Consider the following 7953-nt stretch of genomic DNA (forward strand, 5'->3'; position numbering starts at 1 on the left):
AAACTCTGGAAAAAAATCACTCCCGCGATTTGTTGTGGTTCCTCTATTTCAGAAACTATGTGCTAAAGTGCGTCCAATGGAATTTCCCCCGAAATAGATGTCATAGTCGAAAAATGCCCATTTAGTACATTCCCCCATAGCTCTATGCACTCCCCCACTACCACTCGACCCACCCCTAGATGGACCCTCCCACTTTATATAAGCTCGGTCCACCGGTATCCGCCATTTCATTCTTGCAAGCCTTGGAAACACTTGGATTAGCTAACTAGCAGCATGAATCGGTGGTCGGCTGCAAACATGTCTTCATGTGACTCCAGCTTCAGAAGACACAAGATTGAGATGGATTGAGTTCATATATGATGGCAACGTTCCTGCCACCACTTTGAATCGGACTGTTTTATCAACCTTGGCCAATATAACGCTGGATTCTCTAAAAGGTTGTTATTGAAAGAGGGGTCGGTGCCATCTTTCCATGGCAATACTGAAGACGAGGGAAATGTAAGTATTTTTTTTTTTATAATTCTGGTATTTGCTTCTTTTAGACATTTTGTGTGGAGGCTAGTGCCGTTAGCATGTTGTGCCGTGTGTGTGAGGGGGTGGGGGGCTAGTATGTATTGGTGGGGGATAGGTAGAGACTTTACAGGAGTTTTCATTAATCGAGGACGGCTGGTGAGTCCACGGTGGACGGTGATCACATGGCAGGTTCGCAAGTGTTGTGCTCTCCACGCCCCCCCCCCCCCCCCCCCCTCCTCCGCTCGAGGGGCCGTAGCACCTACTACGAGCCCCTTAGCAGCTACTACGAACCCCGGTAGTAGCTGCTACGAGCTCCGGTTGTAGCTGCTGGAGCTTGAAGTTAGCTACGGATGTTTGTAGCAGCTGCTAAGAGCTCCGGTTGTAGCTGCTGGAGCTTGAAGTTAGCTACGGATGTTTGTAGCAGCTGCTAAGAGCTCCGGTTGTAGCTGCTGGAGCTTGAAGTTAGCTACGGATGTTTGTAGCAGCTGCTAAGAGCTCCGGTTGTAGCTGCTGGAGCTTGAAGTTAGCTACGGATGTTTGTAGCAGCTGCTACGAGCTCCGGTTGTAGCTGCTGGAGCTTGAAGTTAGCTACGGATGTTTGTAGCAGCTGCTAAGAGCTCCGGTTGTAGCTGCTGGAGCTTGAAGTTAGCTACGGATGTTTGTAGCAGCTGCTAAGAGCTCCGGTTGTAGCTGCTGGAGCTTGAAGTTAGCTACGGATGTTTGTAGCAGCTGCTAAGAGCTCCGGTTGTAGCTGCTGGAGCTTGAAGTTAGCTACGGACGTTTGTAGCAGCTGCTACGAGCTCCGGTTGTAGCTGCTGGAGCTTGAAGTTAGCTACGGATGTTTGTAGCAGCTGCTAAGAGCTCCGGTTGTAGCTGCTGGAGCTTGAAGTTAGCTACGGATGTTTGTAGCAGCTGCTAAGAGCTCCGGTTGTAGCTGCTGGAGCTTGAAGTTAGCTACGGATGTTTGTAGCAGCTGCTAAGAGCTCCGGTTGTAGCTGCTGGAGCTTGAAGTTAGCTACGGACGTTTGTAGCAGCTGCTACGAGCTCTGGTTGTAGCTGCTGGAGCTTGAAGTTAGCTACGGATGTTTGTATTAGCTGCTACGAGCTCCGGTTGTAGCTGCTGGAGCTTGAAGTTAGCTACGGAAGTTTGTAGCAGCTGCTACGAGCTCCGGTTGTAGCTGCTGGAGCTTGAAGTTAGCTACGGACGTTTGTAGTAGCTGCTACGAGTGTCGGCCGTAGCGAACTTCCAGCCCAGTGCTGCCGTGGGAAAAAAATCAGCGGCACAGTACTAACGGGAGGACACGCGAGTGGGGGGGGGGGGGGGGGAGCGTGGAGAGCACAACTAGGGTTGCCAACTCTCTGAAAAATAAATAAGGGACACCTCATTGGCAGGGCCGGCCGACCCGATTGCCTTCCCCCTTTCCTTGCTCGGCGAATTTTTTTTGCCCTTTTTTTGTGAGTGAAACGATTTTTTAACTATTTTACCCTTAATTGAGTTAGATGCATATTTTTGAGTGACATGAACAAATGGAAAACAAATTATTCAGCAATTCACTTTAATAATAAACAAAATCAACTGAATGAAATGAGAATCTTTCTTAAACAGAAACCTGTCTGGCTTAACATTAAACTGTATACATTAATATAAAACAATAGAAAGCAGAACATCCATACTGAAATAGTGCATTTGTTTAGTGCAATAACAAAAGTGCAAACAGTACTGTAGAAAAATTGTAAACATATTTGTGCCTCAAAGGCCATGACACTATAGGCTACAGTTGTAGTAAAACAGAAAGAAAAAAAACTCATGAACTCAACAGCTCAGTGCCACATAATGTGGAGATAGCCTACTTTTTCCACTTGTACTTCTTCTGTGATCTTGCTGCAGTGAGGAGTTGTTTATCTTTGAGTGCAGCAGAGTAGAACTCTGAGCAAGACAGTTCATAATTGAGGCTTACAATGAGCTCACCTTTAATTAATTCCACGGAACATTTGTTCCGCACATCAGTCCATTTGTTCTTCATAAAAGAGAAAATCCTCTCCACAAACCCAGTGGAAGATGGGATGCTGAGGAAAAAGGATACAGCAGCTTGGATGTTGGGAAGGTCAGCTGCCTGAAGAACCTCCATCCACCTCTCTGCTGTTCCTTTAGACTGCCATGCTTCCTTCTCCTGAGTGAGGTGCTCCAGAAGACTGTTTGCAGATACACATTCTTCATACAGATCATCCATGGAGATGTTCAGCCTACCAGAAAAGATGAAAAGTTGTCATTTACAGTGGTAAATAATGGGGGGAAATCTAATTGTATATATTCATAATTTTGTATACTACTTTAACTACCTATAGTTTAATTTATTTATTATTCTTTATTTATTTATCCATCTATCTATCAAGTATATGAACTGTTTGAATTTGTAAGATGTTGTATAAAAGATTGCATATGTGTGTATACTGTAAACTAAGTTTATTTATTCATTTGTATATATTATCTATCAATTGTATTTGTTTATAACCATCAATAATATTAAACATGGTCTATCACTACACTAGCAATTGTTTCATTCTTACCTGCCAACCAGGCAAAGCCGGTTGGTTATGTTCTCCATGTCATCAAAGGAGATCTTCCCAGATGCTAGAGAGAGGGGCTGCAGGTGGAAGAGCCAGTTTTCCTCTGAAAAGTCAAACCACTTCTCAATATAACTGATGGCATGGTTTAAGAAGGCTGTAAATTCCTGCCTGGCAACATCAGCATCAGATGGTGAGAGACGCTGGAGCTTTTGTTTGGTTAGGTAACCATAGAACCTATCATCTCTTCTCTGAATTAGTCTTCTCCGGAAAGAGTCCATGATGGAGAAGAGGTCAACAGACGTGGTAACATTCTTCTCCAGCTTTTTCACCACCTCTTCAAACAGGGACAGGACATTATTACAGAAGAGGAGGTAAACTTCGACAATGTCTGCCTCTTCCTCAACTCCAGCAGCATCTTCTGTCAACCTCAGCAAATCTTTCAGGCGCTTTGGACATTCTTCACCAATGCTGATGAGATAAGACTTCAGCGGGACCCAGTTCTGCAGCAGGCGGGTGATTGCAGGGTTGAGTGACAGCCATCTTGTCACCACATGGCGCAGGATTTCATGGAATTCCACATCACAGAATTCACAAAACTCCTTTAGGGACTCTCTCCTTTTGGCAGAGTTGGAAAAGAAACTATATATCTTGAGGACAATATTTTCCACATCCACTGAGAGCTTGTCCAGGGCCTTTTTCACTGTGTTATGGACAATATGTGCATGGCAGTTGCCACGAAGGATCTCACAGTTGGCCTCTCTCAATTTTGTAAAGACCGAATTGTGGCTGCCATAATTGACATTTGCGTTGTCAGCACTGAATGCAGAAACATGATCTAGGGATAGACCCATGTTTTCAAGAGAGCTTTGTATTTTTTCCAGTATTCCCTGTGCAGACTCATCTGGATTTTCAAAGAAATCCATCACCTTGTAGACTACCCCATCCTCTGGCGTGAAAAACTGCACGGCCAAGGGAAACATCTTCCGATTTCCCTTATTCGAGGCATCAGTGTGAAGAGAGAATGGGAGTGGATTTCCACCACTTTTCAATTTTTTGACCACCTCCTCTATAGCCTTTGGAGACAGGACATCTGTGACAATTGCCTCAGCTTTTGTCCTCCCACAGGACATCTTCTTGGCAATGCTGGAGTCATTCAGTGTCCTGAGAGTCAGCTTCATAGCACATTCAGCTGAGTTATAGCTCAAACCATGCTTTACAGTGTGGTAGATATGGGCTACCTCTGCAGCAGTCACCTGTAAATTAGAAAAAATAAGAAATGTTACTGTATATATGTAGAGTTTGTGTAGTATAGCAACTGCCTCTACAGTACAAATGATGCATGTTATATCTATCGGTTTGAACTTGTAAGAAATGTGTAAGGTTGTATATGTGTATTCATAATTTATACATACACATATATACATATATATCGTATTTGAATAATATTATAATATCTTTGTCCATACAATGCTGACATCCATACTACTTGCTACTTTCCCATATAAAAAAAAAAAAATCGTTCTTACCATATCTGCCTCTGGCGTTGCCTGGTGGACAACAAATTGGTCTAGGGTTCCCCTAGTTTTGTTGTCCCTTATGCTGCGCATGTGCCCACCACTGGAAGCATGTTGTTTGAGATCATTCAGCCCACCATGGGCTACAGAAAAAGTGCGCCGACACACCGTGCAGTGCGCTTTATAGACGTTGTCGCGCACATTTTCCACCCAGGTGTTAGCTTTCTCCCATTCCTCCCGGTATTTTTGCATCCTTTTCATTTTTTTTTTCGGAGGAGTACGAGTTGAAGCGCTGTTTGAAGCTGGACCACCGCGTAGAGCAGTGTCGGCGTCTGAGTCACGGTCGGCCATGCTGCTCTATTTACGTCTACTATCTTCTGCGCGAGCAACAGTACCTCCTCGGCCAATGGGATGAGCGTATTCTGTGTCATCGTACAGGTGTGTGAATATGCTGTCAGCTCATTGGTCCCAGGGCAGGACATTGCCGGGAACACGTTTACCGTAAAACTTAAAATAAAGCGCGTTGTTATTCATTTTCCATTGACATTTTACTGACCATTTTTTTTAATCTCACAATAATACGGGACAAAGTGCGTCCCGTTTCAGCTCAATACGGGACGGGTGCTTTTGTTTCTAAATACGGGACGATTCCGTTTTTCAAGGGACGGTTGGCAACCCTAAGCACAACACTCACGAACCAAACTTCCAGCTGCAGCTGCTGCTACGGGCGCTCGTTCAAGATACCGGAGGATGTTGTTGTCATAATGTGCGGGACTAGAACGATTATTCATTACCAGCCCTAGTTGGGGAAATGTGCCCTTGTATCCTTGTATGCATGACAGTAGTACAAACATGAATAACATTGCTGCTTTTGGTGTTCAGGCAAGCACATCTGTTCACGGTGCTAGGCTACATCACGTAGCATGCCAGACGGACCCACCACAGATGCGCACACATGGAACGCAGCTTTCTATGAAAACACTGCGACCTCACTACAAAAGTACAGGTTGGTTTACCCTCAGTTACTTCGTTATGTCATTGATTGTGTCTCCGTGTTAAAGTTGTAACAGCATCTCATTTGTTGTGACTCCATGGATACTGTGTCTGTTTTATCATAGGCACACAGAAAACTGTGCTGCACTGATGTTGGTGTTGGGACCTCAGCTGTAAGAGACCTCGCTTGGAGGAGGGAGAGGACAAGATGTGACGTGAGTGACTCAATATTTAATCTAAACATTTCAATAATCAGATAGATTACCATCCTACACTTTTTTAGCTGTTGCAGCCTTTTGGTGAAATTTTTGTCGTTCTAATAGAATGGAATCTTCCAACCCTGTTCATAAGACACCCACATATATTATCTATGAAAACTGCCTCCTGGGGGACAGATGTAATATATTAGAAGGGCGAGTGCACAGAAAAGCCGGTGAAAGCAGATGCAATCTTCCATGATTCTTACAGGCTCTATTTAAAAGCCAAACAATGTGAAAACAGTATGTGAAACATAAATAACATATCAATTAACTGCTGTCTTTAAATGGTCTTCACCATTTAAAGACCATTTATTTATCGTCTTCACGATAAATAGAATAATATAATTATAAAAAGAAAATAATAAATACAAAAAAGTGCAAAATGTCCAACTTTTCCCCAATTTGTATTACAGATTACGTGGATAACCTGTTGGACCTCATCTTTCACGAGGTTTTTCAGGACCCGGCCCCATATGTGAATGAGGTGCTGAAGATCTCAAAACCTGAGGATCTCTCTGCCTAGTATGAGAAACCTGACAAGCAGGAAGTTATAGCCAGCTATGTGTCGAGTTTCAATCAAGGGCAGGTCTGAACCCTGTATAACTTCCCTGAGCATCAGGTAACACTCAGCGTATCTGGAGCACCGAGCAGGAGGGCAGGACCACCCTGATTCTCCGGCCCAGATAGCCTCAACACCAGCTCACAAAGCTTCTCTACGACAAATACCTGTAACGGCTGAGCAAAGTTCACATTGTATTTAGAGAATAAAGGTGACACACAAATATAAAGTGTTCCTTTGTTTACAGTATGGCTACTGATGGCACAAATTGTATTTTTGAAATCAATGTTTTCATTATACTTGGTATTTTTTGTATTTATTACCTCTGTCCCAGCCAGTACATTTAATAACTATTTTTAAAAAGCTCTGTGGCATTCTTTCTAGCAATCTTTCTGACAATAAAAGTTTATAGAAACAGTTGTGTGCTTTTAATGTTTGATATGTAACATGTTAACAATTGACACGTGTAAGATGAGCAGTTAGCAAAGTAATACACAGGGAAGAGTAATTTATGTATTTTATTCCTCAGTCATATTTGTATTGCAGAAATGACTGATATCTCATGCATAAAAAAAACAAAACTTACTGCTCTATTCCTCTTAGACATAAAGGCCCATAATCTGCCCTATAGATGTTGAATGCATTCTGTAGTGAGAACACATTCAAACACACAGGCTAATTAATGGAGGTAAAAAACATTATGTCCTACACCTCCATGAGAGGGGGGAGGGGTGAGAAGGGGGCGGGCTGAGAGGGGGGCGGGGCCCTCAAAACAGCTTGATCTCAGGAGGGCTGTTTTAGACAGAGTAAAAAGGTGCTGTTTTAAATGATCCTTGTGGTATTTTTACCAAAAAATGTTACAGACATTTCATTAAGACCCCAAGGAACCATATCAAATGTGGTGAAATGGGCATAATATGTCCCCTTTAACCAATGCAGTAACGTCACAGCCTCGTCCTCTAACCCCGGGGACACAACGGAGGCAGAAGCACCGCAAAGCGTCTTGCTTTGGGTGGGTTAATGAAATGATCCTGTAAAGTCACACGCACACACACACACACACACACACTAAGTCAAACTGTAAGACATATATTACTTTTTTAAAGCTTAAAGTAGATATTAGTTATTATTAGCATTATATTTATACCCCAAGTGAAACTCAGCTGGTGGTCATTTTTCCCGAACCGGCACAGAGAAATCTGCTGTCAGTACAGCTGATTTCGGAATCTTTTTATATTTTTTATTCGATATTTGTAATGTTTTTTATAGCCTACATCCGGTATCCAGTAGTTCATATTTTTTTTTAAAGTAAATAATTGTTAACTTGTTTTATTAACTAATGAATGTAACCTCTGGAGTGAAGGTTTGAAACTGTGTGTGTGCGTGTGTGTGTGTGTGCTTTTGTTTTTGTGTATGTCTGTATGTGGGGGGGCGCCAATATGAAATCTCGCCTAGGGCTCCAACATTGCCAGGGCCGGCCCTTCCGAGGGGGGCATTCCTGTTCGATACTCTGCTCCACCCCCTTCTAATACTGATGACATCTCAG

At 43.2% G+C, this 7953-nt stretch overlaps 1 long non-coding RNA gene across 1 annotated transcript; it reads left to right on the forward strand.

The window, feature by feature from the left end:
• Positions 1-225: 225 nt before the first annotated feature.
• Positions 226-7077, forward strand: LOC128461949 (uncharacterized). Its single transcript, XR_008342312.1, has 4 exons — positions 226-498; positions 5478-5601; positions 5714-5803; positions 6262-7077. It is a non-coding gene; the product is annotated as an uncharacterized LOC128461949 (long non-coding RNA).
• The last annotated feature ends 876 nt before the right edge of the window (positions 7078-7953 follow it).

This window comes from Pleuronectes platessa, chromosome 18, assembly GCF_947347685.1.
Source record: "Pleuronectes platessa chromosome 18, fPlePla1.1, whole genome shotgun sequence".
Lineage (NCBI taxonomy): Eukaryota > Metazoa > Chordata > Actinopteri > Pleuronectiformes > Pleuronectidae > Pleuronectes > Pleuronectes platessa.